Source organism: Acomys minous (genome assembly GCF_964271855.1).
Source record: "Acomys minous genome assembly, chromosome: 2".
NCBI classification, from domain to species: Eukaryota; Metazoa; Chordata; class Mammalia; order Rodentia; family Muridae; genus Acomys; species Acomys minous.
The window spans coordinates 98164942-98180553 of NC_140484.1; the positions used below are offsets into that span (position 1 = coordinate 98164942).

At 35.0% G+C, this 15612-nt stretch overlaps 1 long non-coding RNA gene across 2 annotated transcripts in view; it reads right to left on the reverse strand.

Annotated features, from left to right (window-relative positions):
• LOC311592787 overlaps positions 1-15612 on the reverse strand; it is a 211578-nt gene that overhangs the window by 35900 nt on the left and 160066 nt on the right. For both annotated transcript variants that reach the window (XR_014777516.1, XR_014777517.1), the window contains exon 3: positions 14240-14399. This is a non-coding gene — a long non-coding RNA (uncharacterized lncRNA). The remainder of the gene's footprint in view (positions 1-14239; positions 14400-15612) is intronic.

Here is a 15612-nt window from a genome sequence, read left to right on the forward strand (position 1 = left end):
AGAAGGTGGAGGACACAAGTTAACCTGGCCTTAGGTCACCCAGCTGCTCCATAAATATTTCCCAGGTCTGATCTCAGGTCACCCAATGAAGAGGTCCCTGATCTCCACGGGTGAGATGTCTCAACCTATAGCCATTCAGTTATGAGCTGCTCTCAATGGCCAGTGAAGGACACCAGAAGTTACTATCAATGCCAGATACATAAATATGCCTAAAACACAGCATAATAAAACAAACAACAAAAGCCAAAACAATATGGCATCTCCAGAATCAAGTTATCCTAAAGCAACCAGGCCTGGAAACTCTAACATATCTAAACACAAGATAATGACCTCAAACATTTCTTAATGAAAATGATAATGGAAGAATCTAATAGGTCTATAAACAAATACAGGAAGATAAAACCAAACAGATTGTGAGCTTTAGAGAGGAACATGACAGAGGCCAACAAAGAAGAAATGAAGAAAACACTGGAAGAAATTTAGGATATTGCAAATAATCACAGCAAGGAAATCAATAAAACAATTCATGATCTGAAGATGAAAATGGAAACAATAATAAAAAGACAAATTCAGGAAGGCCTGGAAAGAGTGAATTTAGATAAAAAATAGAAATTGCAGAGGTAAACTTCACCAACAGAATATAAGAGATGGAGGAAAGAATCTCAGATGTAGAAAATACAATGGAAGAATTTGATGCAACCATCAATGACAATGTTGAATGTTAAGAAATTTCCTGACACACAGCATCCAAGAAATCAAGGATGCCATGAAAAGACAAAACCTAAGTATAATATGAGTGGAGGAAAGAAAAGATGCTTGCCTCCAAGGCACAGAAATTATTTTCAACAAAATCACAGAATAAAATTTCCCCAAATTTAAAGAAAGAGAAGCATATAAACATTAAGGAGTCCTACAGAACACCAAATAGAGTTGACCAGAAAATAAAACCCTTCTGCCACATAATACTCAAAACAGTAAATGTACAGTACAAAGAAAAAATAACAAAGCAGTAAGGGAAAAGAAGCCAAGTAACATAAAATGGCAAACTTATCAGAATCACGACCAACTTTTCAACAGAGACCATAAAAACCAGAAGGGTCTGGACAGATGTGGCCAAGCATTGAGAGACCACAGATGCTAGTCCAGACTATTATACCCAGAAAAACTGTCAATAACTTTAGTTGAAAAAATAACAAGATATTCCATGACAAAAATTAAAAAAATTGAGTATATACCATTTGAGTCTTTCTGTTTCTGGGTTAAATCACTCATTATGATCATTTCTAGCTCAATCCATTTATCCACAAATTTCTGGAATTCCTTGCTTTTAATAGCTGAATAGTATTCCATAGTGTATATGTACCACAATTTCTTTATCCATTCTTCTATTGATGAACACTTAGGCTGTTTCCATGTTCTGGCAATTATGAATAAGGCTGCTATGAACATGGTTGAGCAAAATTTTTTGTTGTGTGCTGGAGCATCTTCTGGGTATATTCCAAGGAGTGGAATAGCTAAGTCTTGAGGAAGCCCTATTCCCATTTTTCTGAGATAAAAAATAAAATGTACTTAAAAATTTTTAAAAATTTAAAAAATTAAAGAGTGCTTATCCACAAACCCAGAAGTACAGAAAATTCTAGAAGGAAAACTCCAACCAAAGGAGGCTAACTACAGCCAGAAAAACACAGTAAATAGACAAGATAACTTTAGCAGAACAAAAATCATATAAGCCCACAAACACACTATTTCTACAAACATAAAAAGGAAAGACCTAACAGTCACTGGTCATTAATTTCTCTCAAGATCAATCGTCTTAACTCTCCATTAAAAAGCACAGACTAACAGAATGGATATGAAAACAAGACCTATAATTCTGCTGCATAAAAAAAAACACACCTCAGCCACAAATATAGATATTACCTGAAAATAAAGGGCTAGAAGAAGGTCTTCCAAGCAAATAGACACAAGAAACAAGCCAGTATAACCATTCTAATATAGAATAAAATACACTTTCAAGCAGAATCAATCGAAAGAGATGAGCAAGAACATTTCATATTCATCAAAATAAAATAAACCAAGATTACACCAGAATTCTGATCATCTATGCCCCAAATAAAAGGGCACCTACATTTTAAAAAGAAATATTAGTAAAGCTTAAACCACACATCAGTCTCCCCACATTAACAGTCAAATACATCAACACTGCCTTATCACCAAAGGATAGGTCAATCAAATAGGTGCTAAATTGAGAAATAATGATATTAACAGATGTCATGAATCATACAGACCTAAAATATATCTACAGAAATAATCACGCAAACACAAAAGAGTATACCTTCTTCTCAGCATCTCACAGAAACTTCTCCCAAATTGACCATACAGTAAGTAACAAAGTAAGCATAAGCAGATACAAGCAGATTGAAATAATGTTTGGTATCCTATCAACCACATTAGATTATACCTGGACTTGAGCAATCACAGAAATAACATAAAATCTACACACACTTGGGAACTGAACAAGTCTCTGAATGATAACTGTGTCAGAGAAGAAACAAAGGAAGAAATTGGAGACTTCCTAAAATTCAATGAAAATGAAGGTACAACATAACCAACTTTATGGGACACAATGAAATCAGTGCTAGGAGGAAAGCTTATAATGTTAAGAGCCTTCATAAAGATATTGGAAACATATCATACAAACACATTAACAGCACATTTTGAGGCCGTTAAAAAAAATACAAAGAAGCAGATACACCAAAGAGGAGTAGACATCTGGAATTAAAGTTAGATCTGAAATAAATAAATTAGAAATAAGGAAAACAATTCAAAAGATCAACAAAAACACGAGCTGGTTCTTTGAGACAATCAGTAAGATAGACAAATCGCTAGCCCACCTAACAAAAAGGCAGAGATACACTATTCAAGTCAAAAAAGTCAGAAATGGAAAAGGAGACATAACAACAGACACAAAGAAAATCCAAAGAATCACTAGGTCTTGTTTCAAAACACTGTGGCACAAAATATGAAAATCAAATGAACTATACAATTGACTGGATAAATTCCACCTACCAAAGTTGATGCAGGATTAGGTAAACAAAATAAGTAATCCTATATCTCCTGCAGAAATGGGAGCAGCCATAAAAAGTCTCCTAACAACAACAACAACAAAAAGCCAAGGACCAGATGGATTCAGTGCAGAATTCTACCAGACCTTCAGAAAAGACATAATGCCAATTATCTTCAAACTAACACACAAAATACAATTAAAAAAACATTACCAAATTCATTATATGAGGCCACAATCATGTTGATACCTAAACTACAGAAAGACTCACTTATAATTGGATACTAGCCCAATGTGTATGTATTCTGAGAGTTTTCACTCAGTGAGAGATAGGGACAGAGCTTGAGATTTGCTATTCAGACTCCAGGTGAGAGTGGTATGTGAGAATTGGGAGACAGAAAGGCTCAGAGTGTCCAGGAACAAAAGACTCTCAAGGCTGGTGGATGTGCACCCCAAACTACTGTATCAAGCAAGGGCATAGTAGACAGTAAATCTGAATTGCCTCTTCACATCTACCTAATGGACAGTGCATTCTCTACAGTTGTATGGAGAGCTGGGACTGACACTGACATGAACTCTGGTGTCCCCTATTTGACCACTTCCCCTTGGTGGGGATGCCTGGTGGCATTCAGAGGAAGGAGAAGCAGGATATCTTGATGAGACCTGAGAGGCTGTGTTCATATGGTGGGGAGGAAGTCCCCTTCTGTCACAGGTCTAAGGGAGGGGAATTGGATAAAAGGAGAAGGGATGAGGGACTGGGAAGATACAAGTGAGGGATAACAATTAGGGTGTAATAGGAAAAATAAAATTTAATAAACAAAAAAAGAAGAAAGGCTCAACAGAGAAAGAGGATGTCAGACCAATTTCTCTTAGGAATATTGGTACAAAAATATTCAATAGAATACTTGCAAACTGAAACTATAAACACATCATCAAAGATATCATTCACCATGACCAGGTAGGTTTCATCCCAGGCATGCAGGGATGGTTAAATTACAGTAAGTACAGTCCCTTACTGTAATCCACCATATAAACAAACTGAAAGAAAAAATAAACAAATAATCATATTGTTAAATGAAAAAAAAAAAGAATTAGATGAAATCCAGCACCCATTCATGTTTAAAGTCTTTTAGAAATAAGGGATACAAGGCACATACTTAAACATAAGAAAGTCTGTATAGATCAAACCAAAAGCCAACATCTAATTAAATGGAGAGAATCTCAAAGAAATTCCACTAAAATCAAGGACAAGACAAGGCTGCCCACTCTCCCCATATATTTTCAATATAGTACTTTAAGTTCTGTCTAGAGCAATAAGACAACAAATAGTGAAAGGAATCTACATGGATAACGAGGAAGTCAGAGTATTTTTGTTAACAGAAGAAATGATAGTGTACATACATGACCCCCAAAATTCCAGCAGAGAACACCTACAGATGATAAACACCTTCAGCAAAGTGGCCAGATACAAGTTTTTTTTTTAAATTAGCCCTCCTGTATATAAATTGCAAATGGGATGAGAAATAAATTAGGGACACTACACCCTTCCCAATATCCACAAATAATATAAAGTATATTATTGATCTCTATCCAAGCAAGTGAATGACTTCTATAAGAAAGATTTCCAGTCTCTGAAGAAAGAAACTGAAGAAGTTATTGGAAGATGTAAAGGTCTCCCAAGCTCGTTGTATCAGGAGGATCAACATAGTAAAAATGGTCATCTACAAAAAGCAATTTAAATACTCAATGCAATTCCCATTATAATACCTACAGAATTCTTTATAGACCTTGAAAAAGCATTTCTCAATTTTGTATGAAAAAAAAAAAAACCCCAGAATAGCAAAAGCAACCCAGTACAATAAAAAAATCTTCCAGACAAATCTCCGTCCATTATTTTAACCTGTACTATATATAGATCAACAGTAAAAAAACAGTATCTTTCTAGCATAGAAATATCCTTGTTGATCAATGGAATGAAAGAAATGATGCAGACCTACCCACCTATTGACACTTGATTTTTGAGAAAGCAGCCAAATCCATACAATGAAAAAGTATTTTCAACAAATGGTGCTGGTCTCAGTGGATGTCCACATGTAGAAAAAATGCACGTAGATACATATTTATCACCCAGCACAAAGCTTAAGTACAAGCGAATTAAAGACCTCATTATCAAACCAGACACACTAAATCTGTTAGAAGAAAAAGTGCGGAAGTGCCTTGAACTCATTGTTATTGAAGACAGCTTCATGAGCAGAACACCAGCAGCTCAGGCTTTAAGATCAGCCTACAATAAATGGAACCTCATGAAAGTGAAAAGCTTCTGAAAGGCAAAGGACACTGTCACCAGAACTATACAACAGCCTTCAGACTGTCAAAGGATCTTCACCAACCCTACATATGACAAGAGGCTAATGTCTAAATTGTATAAAGAACTCAAGAAAATAAACACCACCAAACCAAATAACCCAATTAAGAACATGTCCCCTTGATGAGGAGGCCTGGTGGCACTGAGAAGAAGGACAGCAGGTTACCAAGAAGAGACTTGATACCCTATGAGCATATATAGGGGGAGGAAATCCCCCTCAGGAACAGTCATAGGGGAGGGGAATAAGGGGAAATGGGAGGGAGGGAGGAATGGGAGGATACAACGGATGGACTAACAATTGAGATGTAATATGAATAAATTAATAAAATATTTTAAAAAAGAAAAAACCAAAAAAAAAAAAAAAAGAAATTGGTACAGAGGTAAAAAAAAGAATTCTCAATGGAAGACCATCAAATGGTGGGAAAATACCTAACAAAATGTCCAACATCCTTACTTATCATGGAAATGAAAGTCAAACAATTCTGATATTCCAACATACACCTACTCAACTTGGTAAGTTCAAAAATTCAAGTGACAGCACAATGCTGGCAAAGACATGGAGAATGAAGAACACTCCTCCCTGGAGAATGGAAATCAAATTTGTACAACCACTTTGAAAATCAATCTGATGTTTTCTCTGAAAATTGCAAATAATGCTACCAAAAGATCCAGCTATACCACTCCTGGGCATTTGCCTGGAAGATGCTCCACAGTACAACAAGGACACTTGTTCAAGTATGTTCATAGAAGCTTTATTCATCATAGCCAGGATCTGGAAACAACCTAGATGTTCCACAACTGAAGAATAGATAAAGAATCTGTGTTACATTTACACAATGGAATACTACTCAGCTATTAAAAACAAGGAAATCATTAAATGTGCAGTCATATGGATGGAACTAGAAATGATCATCCTGATTGAGGCCATCCATATTCAGAAAGACACGCATGGTATATATTCACTTATCGATGGATATTAGTCCAATATAGATGTCCTCTGAGAAACTCTACCTAGCAGGGCATCAGGACAGATGCTGGAACTTGCCGCTGGACTCCTGTGGAGCACTGAGAGTGGTGGAAGAATAAAAGTATGAAAGGACCCAGAGGTTTCAGGAGCCCCACAAGGAGACAATCATGGCTTCAGGATTTGGACCCAGGGAGAGGGGCTGAACAAATTGTTGTACAAACCAAGGGCAATGCATGTAATAAGCCTAGACCTCCTGTTCACAAATAGACAATGTACAGCTTATTCTCCATGGTTCTGGATAGAGTGGGGACTGCCAGTGTATAAATTCTGGCACTTAGATTTGATCACTTATCTTTGGTTGAGAGGCAGGGTATCAGGATGAGACTAGATATGCTGTGGAAATATGGTAGGGGAGGAGGACTCCTTCTGTCTGAGGTCTAGTAGAGGGGAAGAAGGCAAAAGGGGGAGGGATGGTGAGAACAGGAATATACAAATGAATGGATAAAAATTTGGATGTAATCTGAATTAATTACCTTAAAAATTTTAAAAAAGATAACTGTCAGAGGACATCCATGTTGAGATAATATCCAATTATAAGTACATACCATGTGTGTCCTCCAATTACAGACAAAGGCCCACAGATTAACTAAACAAGAACTGGACAAATGAAAGTTAAAATTTTAAGGAAAGAAGCAGAAGGAATATAATGTTCTTGCTACATGGTAAGAAAATATTTACTGTCAATATCTGAGGAAGACATAAGAGTTCATTTTTATGGAGTCTAGGCCACAATTTTTACATTGCAATGCCCTAGAGAGTGATGCAATACTCATGGTCATATGTGCAGCACAAATTACACTCAATCATTTTAAAATAAGGAAACAAACAAACTAGTTAGTTAATGAATTAATGAAATGTTTCCTTGAAGTTTTAGAATATTAATTTGGAGTGTGTCTCCTTATCTGTTTGTGTAGGGCTGCTCATATATTTGTCATATAATGACAGGAATTTAATTCCAACATGAAAATATGATTTGGAGTGGACAGTAGTTTAACTCTGATAGTGATTATATATATAATATATATGTATATATAATATTTATTATATATGAATAGAAAATATTATAAACTGAGAGGAAAATTGAACTGTTTTCTATTATTATTGTTATTATTATTATTATTATTATTATTATTATTATTATTACTACTATTATTATTAATTTGTCTCTGTTTCCTGACTATAGACACAGAGAAACTCTCTCAGCCTAACTTACATCCACCATTTCTAAACTTTATCTTAATCTATGCCTCCATTATGGATATCCTCACAGTTTGGCTTCTACAGAGTTAAGAATTCATCGCTATATTGGTGCACAGATGGAACTTGTGAATTCCCTATACTTTATTCCATGGATCTTACTGTCAGATGCTCTTTGGAATTGACACTATTTTCTGCACCAATTAGATATCCTCACCTTGTTAGAAGCTTTAGGTCTCTTCTTATTGAAGATACACCTATTGTATACACAAATGCTATTTTTTAGACTTTGAGCCTTTGTTCACACTCAACAGCCTACCTCATGTTGAAATATCGCAGCATTGTGAGAAAACAGTATGGGACAATTGCACACCAAAAGAGTTGACATATTATCACTTATATATCTTCATCATGGATGTCTTCTTTGAAATTCTTGTAAGTCTTTTTTTTTCTTTTATATTTCTTTACTCAGTTTACCTTATCTCCACCTAGCAACTGTTCTTTATTTTAATGGGCATTCCAATTTATTTATTTATTTATTTATTTATTTATTTATTTATTTTTCCTCCTTTATTAATTTATTCTTGTTACATCTCAATGGTTATCCCATCCCTTGTATCCTCCCATTCTTCCCTCCCTCCCAATTTCCCCTTATTCCCCTCTAAGTCTTTAAAGACTACCACAATATAAGTAACACAGAATGGCTTTCTTCCACTTATTTTCTTTGAGAATTCAGTTTCAATACAATTTTTCCAACTTTGTCTAATGGGACCACTGCACACCTTCATCTTTGTTGCCTTTGTGTTTTCTGGATTGAATTCCCAGTTCACAGAAATGCCTTACATGCTAGCCTTAGTCAATTAGACCTACAAAGGGAATAATTAAGTTATAAATATAAAGCCTCAAGAAAAGCCTCAGCAGAGACAGTAAGTCTTCATGAAGTCTTGAGGTCATATCTTAATCCAGAGTTCTAAAATATCTGACATTGTCTATATACTATCAGACCCAGTGTCCTAAGCAGCATACATTGCTTAACCTCATATCTAGTTCCTCAGTTGTGCCTTTCTTGTTGCTATAATTGACCATGGGAATATTTTCTTATGGTGTCCAAGTATCCATAATGGATGATATAAAACAGTTCATCAGGAACATAATCTGCTTGCATTCATTCCATATTTGTCTCAAAGTTTATAGAGTGGTTGTTTCAAATTAATTGTTAACAAAATTTTCAAACTGGTTTTTTTTTTCTACATCTTTCACAGATGGAAGTTCCAGTATCTGAGAGTCTATCTTTGTTTTATTAATTCATTTGAGTATTTTGAGATATTTCAGTGCTTAGTTGTCATTGATTGTAATTATCTTTGGACTGTGACCCTACTAGAGATTAATATCTATATTTTGGTTCATCAATGTGTGTGTCAACATGTACTTAATGGGTATCTTTTGTTTTTTCTAGGTCACTTTCTTCCTCAATGATATATAAATAATTCCATGGGCTCCAAGTTTAAGGATAGCAAGCTGTGCTCTTTATTATTGGTCTAATCTGGAGCTCCTTCTATATACTTATACCTAGAGTTAAATAAACTGCCAATACCTCCATTTCTCATCTTCCATACAATTTACAAACTATATTAGGGGAACTACCAAGGAAGTCAACCTACTCTCTCTTTCTCAAATAATTATCAACTTATTTCACTGGTCTTCCCGAGGAATATCAGTTTACTCAAGGACATATCTCTAATTATACACAGAAAGGGAAATGTTGTAAATTGTAGCTACATATTAAAAATTCTTCTCCAGTGCATAGCTACAAGTGCATGTGGAAAATATCTTATCATCAATCAGGAATGCCACAGTATATCACACAGAAAGAACCTACTCCTCTGTGGTTTTTTCCCTAGAGCTAAACACTGGCCAGATGACACATGTCTCGCCATTCTATATTTTAGACATAACCCTGACACTTAACCCCCTAAACATAATGGAGTTAGAAAAATGAAAAATTATCTTCTGTAAACTCCATTCATTCAATAAACATTGCACCCTGACTGCTTTATTTTCCATTTCATGAGCTGCATTGGTTATCACCCCTAACCCATCTTCACTTAGAGAACTGTATCCAATTACCACATATACTGCTAAAATTATTTTTCTTAGTGAGAGATGAAGTAATGTCTAAAACCCTTCCTAATGGATCAGTGGCAAATCAATTTACAATTTCATCAAATTTTGCTTTGAGAAACAGATAAATTTCATAGCCTTATTTGCAAAGCATAGTTGATGCGTTAATTATTTGAGTGTTGCAACTCCAACAAGAGGCTGCACCAGAAATTGTTTTCCATAGCTACATATATGGATCCTTCCTCCCTTAGACTACCATGAAAACACACACACACACACACACACACACACACACACACACACACACACAATCACTTCTCATAGATCATGTTAGCTTTGTGCAGAGTTGCTTATAATAGGAAAAAGGGAAAGTTTGGATAGTCAGGTAAGGATCTCTTTATTCTGCTTGTTTTTTTTTATGAGAAAAAGTGAAAAATCAACAAGCCAAGCTGGGATAATCTTTCACAAATTACCACAGCTAAACTCCAAGATGTTAGTTGTATGGATGAGAGCAAAGTCTTATGTAAGACAGTCTTTTATATAAATAATAGAGAAAAAGTAAGAATTGTCAGCCACAGCTGACATGAGTGTTCTTCTGCCCAGGACTGCATTTGGTGCTCAATTCCACTCTTGTCACCAGATAAGCAGGGGCGGGGGGCTTTCAGGAAGGCATCTATTAACAATGATAGCACCATCCATGTATCTTGACACTATTTCAGGACCAGCAAGCCAAAATTAGCAGATTGGTCTTTCAAATATTGTCAGCAATATTTCATATGTATCTTTGGCTTGGCATTCAAGCTACTGCTGATTATTCATTATTATCAGTTTCCAAGATAAATTGTCTATTAATATCTACTTGCTCTATTATATTTTACCACACAGACATGAGGCCAACTGTCCAAAGTTAGATCAATTAGCAACTACACAGAAAGCAGTCACAGAGAATGTCAAATTTCAGCAAGAATAGGTTTATAGCCAAAAAAGGATGAGGGATCTAATTGAGGGAGAAATCTATCATGGTCACAAGGATTACCAGAATAGATAAATCAATGTTGTGACATGTAGAAATTTCCACAGAGACTATTTACCATTAGAATAAAGGTGATTTCTCATATCTGGAGTAGCCTTTGACATATAGATCAGAATAAAGTGCTGCTATAATATGGTGCCTAAGTCGGAAGGTGAACTAAAGAATATGATAGAAGTAAAACTAAATATGATACATTACTCTTAAACAAAGGAAGCAAGAATTTGGAAAGAGAATAACCACAAGTTCTCAGCACAGAGCAGTCTGATATCTGAGCCTCAGTGCTTAAGTTCTTCTGGTTCTCCAGATCCAAAATTATGAGCATCTTGTACCTACATTTAAGGATATCTTCTTTTGATGATAGCAGGTGGCCTGAAAATGATTTTTAAATTTTCATTTCCAGTAACAATAAATTAATTATAATCTCTCCTGCCTGTGTAAGATTTACAATTCAAAAACTCTCTTGAGTAGTTCCTTGCTTTTATACTTTTTTCCATGCAAATTTATAAATGTACATAGGTTCTCTTGATAGGGTCATGTTCAGATATCTATGTCATGTTACTGGAAAATAAAAACAAAAATTTAAATTTCCAGTGCATGGTTAGAAAAAACAAACCAGATAGCATGAAGAAAAAGAATAATCTATCTCATTATTCAAAATAATGGAGTGGATGGGCTTGTTAGACAGTCCTCAGTAAGAGCCTCTGGGGCCCTAATGTTTCTAACCTCTCATGCAAGCAGACTGATCCTTAATTTCCTCTGGTTGCTACTAGTAAGTTGTCTAACAAGTGGCCTTGGACAACTGCAGATTAACAAGAGATTTCAATTTTTAGCCATATATATATATATATATATATATATATATATATATATATATATATATGGCTATATATTATTATTCATTAATGAAAATAAAATTCTCATTTAATGCTACAGAGCTAACCCAGTGCTTTATATTTCCAGTCTAGATTTGTAGAACTGAGACACATCATCATTCCTGTAGTTAATTATTTTTATTATTATTTTCTAGCATCAAAATGGGACACTCTCTTACCTAGAGTCCCTCACAAGTCTAGTAAAGTCATCTGCAAACACAATATAGAAGGAAGGGGCATGTAGTAGAGAAAGGGAACATCCATAGGGGAGGCATATAGAAGGGCATAATTTTTCTTCTGGCAGACAGTCCAGCACATCATATACTACACTTGTTGTACCATTTTTCTTTTTCAGAGGTCATACATTGCACCTCATGTGGTTACCATGTGAAATCCAAGGCAGAGATCCCCAGTTGTGGTTCTGCACTGTGGCAATAACACTTTGAGTAAGCATGACGCTCTTCTTGAGACTTCTATGGAATAAAAGATTGGCTTCTTGTAGCTCTGTAACTTCTGAAGAATTACTTAATTATCCTTAGATCATCATTCCCCTACAAAGGTTTCATATACATCATCAGAACCTGCCTTCCTAACTCACTGAAGTCACCTACTATTGAATTCCAGGCACTGCCAACCTTATAAAAGCAATTTTGGGATCATTTAATTTTAGTAAATTGGAAATCTACAAGACTATTTCAGGCTGAAGAACCCAAATTTTGAAAACTTCCTTTGGCCAAAGAGTTTTCACTTACATGGCTACATTGAGCTGCTTAGAGCTTATGGACAGAGGATCTGAGTGGGAGATAAAAAGATACTGAAGAGAGAAGTGATGGTCGACATTGGCAATTCCTAGTTGTATCTATAGGGAATCGGGCCTTTGCTAACTAGCCCATCAATTGTATTAAATATTTGGGATCCACTCCTAGCCATATTCCTCTCCCAGCATAATTCAGGAGAAATTTCCATGCAGCCATAAAATATATAAGTTCACAAATAAATCAGATCATATTTTTCATGCTTTCTTTATTACGGATGGAGGTGGAAATGACTCAGGATTCAAACTGTATTCTCATGGTTGTGTCAGTTTCTTTACTCATAAGGAGATCACGAGATTGTATGACAGTCATGGCAGCATCTAATTCTTTCCCCACGATTGCCACACAGGTGTACTAACTTGAGTAGACATTTTCTAAAAACCTGGATGACAGTATGCAGTATAGGAAATACAGTGAATGTTGGCCCTTTAGATAATTGCTGGAAATGTGTTTCCAAAAGAACAAAAGGCTGAGCCTCATTAGAAGGCCAAATTAACAGGGTTTTTCAATATTATATGAATGGAATTGCTCCAAGTTTAAGTTTTCCTAATGGAGCTTGGGTTATTTGTTTCATAAGTGACCTGGGAGCCCTTAGTTCTCCAATTGCTCATGTTTATATATCTGATCCTGAATATACAGAATTATATATCTAAAATTCTTCTAGAAAGAATTTTCAGGAAAAAGAATCTCTCATGTCATCAAGATTACTTCTGTTTCATCTATGTATCTATGTCTTATAAAAACTGCCTTACTCTGCCATTGATATATGTGTGTGTGTGTGTGTGTGTGTGTGTGTGTGTGGTGTATATTTATAAATCATATATATATATATGTGATATATATTTATAAATCATATATATATATATATATATATATATATATATATATATATATTACAGCAAAATGGGAGAAGAGGAAAGCAGGAACAGGAAGAGGATGATATAAAAACAGGAAAATATAAAGGAGAATATCAAATATTACTTCTGTACATGGGATGGCTAATGCACAGTGCATTCATATAAAACATGCATAAATACTTCATAAAATCAACAGAGTTAAAAAATTCCAACATGACAGGGGAGCAAATATAGAGATTTTGTTACATGCTGAACACATATTTGTACTTAATAGATGTAAAAAGTGAAAGCCAAATTTCTGGGAGTATAGACCACTCTTTATAGGATGCCAACATACCAGTGAATAACCCCATACCCATATTCACATGAGCAATAGTTAGTCAATATAATTCGTTTAAGGAAAATCAATCTACCAATCTTAGTTTTAATTTCAAATAAATACCTCATATTGCAATTCCACAATTTGAGGTGATTGGCTGCAGTTACACATTTATGAAAGATGAGTAAAAGAGCACATAGACAAAAGGTTCTAGTAAGAAACTGATTTGGAGAATACAGTATATGTTAATCTGATTATAATACACATTCTATCAGTTTTCTTCCTCTAGAGAACCTTGACAAATCCACAGAGTATATTTATATAGACTGTTGTGTCTTCGAAAAATACTTGCCAAAACACAGTGTTCACTACATTACACTACAGAGGTCATACAAAATAATATCAAATATCAGTGTTCACTACTTTACCAATTTCTACAAGTACCATCATTTTTATAACATTGATAGTAAACATGACAATAAGACCTACTGCTATCTTTATTACTGTTTAACTATATAAAACAAATTAACCATATAGCTTTTAGTCAAAGGCATGTGGCAACTACTCACAGTCTTTCAATTCAGGAAGGGAGATTTGATCATGAACAAGACAGGTGAGTCATCAGCAGCAGGATACTTTCCAAGTTCATGCTCTTCTTTCTTTCTTTCCTTCTTTCGGTTGCTCTTTCTTCCTCCTCCTTTCCTCGTCCCTATCCTCCTTTTTTGATTCCTGATCAATTGGGATGAATTCACAGGTTAATAATTGAGTTAGGTAACAAATTAATACAGACATTTTAGGGTGACTATACTTATAAAATAATATTTCCAAAATAATTCTACAGGACAGTAATGGCTGCTTCCAGAGGCATATTGACAAATGCCAAAATAAAGAAGCTATAGAAAAGAAAATGTCAAGAACAGGGCTAGTTCACAGCTGTAATTTAGCACAGAGAGAGTTAAGAATTTCTTCAGAAGTTATTTCACTGCTGAGCTACACAAACCAGTTAACTGAATTTAAGTCAGATTTTCAATCTCAGGACATTAATATAGGGAAATACAAGGATAAAGCTCACATAGACTAATAGGCTCTAGAGAAACATAAAAATGCACGCACAAACCTGTACAATGTACACAAATGATATTGTAAAAACATACAAATTCACATTTAGCAAAACAACCAACCAAAAGTATGTTTTTAATGTGGATATCCCAATCCTCATTTTCCTCCACACTCTCCCTCCTACCCTGTTTCCCCTTTCATCCATTTTCACTTTTATTCTATTCCCATTCTTACTCAGGATGAAATGTCCTCCCTTGGGACTTCCTTGTTACTTAGCTGCTTTGGGTTTGTGAATTGTCACATGATTATCCTGTACTATATTATTATCTGCTTATAAATGAGTACATACAATATGTATGTTTTCAGGTCTTTGCTACCACAATCAGAATGATATTTTATAATTCCATCCATTTCCCTGAAAATTCCATGATTTCCTTGTTTGAATAGCTCAATAGTATTCCATTGTGTAAATATACCACACTTTCTTTATCCATTCTTTGGCTTAGGGACATCTGGGTTGCTTCGAGTTCCTGGGTATTCCAAATAAAGTTGGTATGAATATAGTTAATCAAATGTCCATGTGCCAGTAACAAGATATGAGAAGGCTTGGAGAAAGAAGAGAAACCAAAGGCGAAGGCATCTCTGAGACAATCTGGAGACCTACAACAGGGTGTCATCATTTTCACTGAATTTTAGCAAGTCTCTAAGTTCTTTTGTTATTTCATCCCTGACCCAGAGGTCATTGCGTTTGAAGTTGTTCTGTTTCCATGAGTTTGTAGACTTTCTGCTGTTTCTCTTGTTGTTGAGTTCTACCTTTTTTTTCAACAAAAAATTTAGATATGATTAATATTAACATTAATATACATATAATATAACATGTATA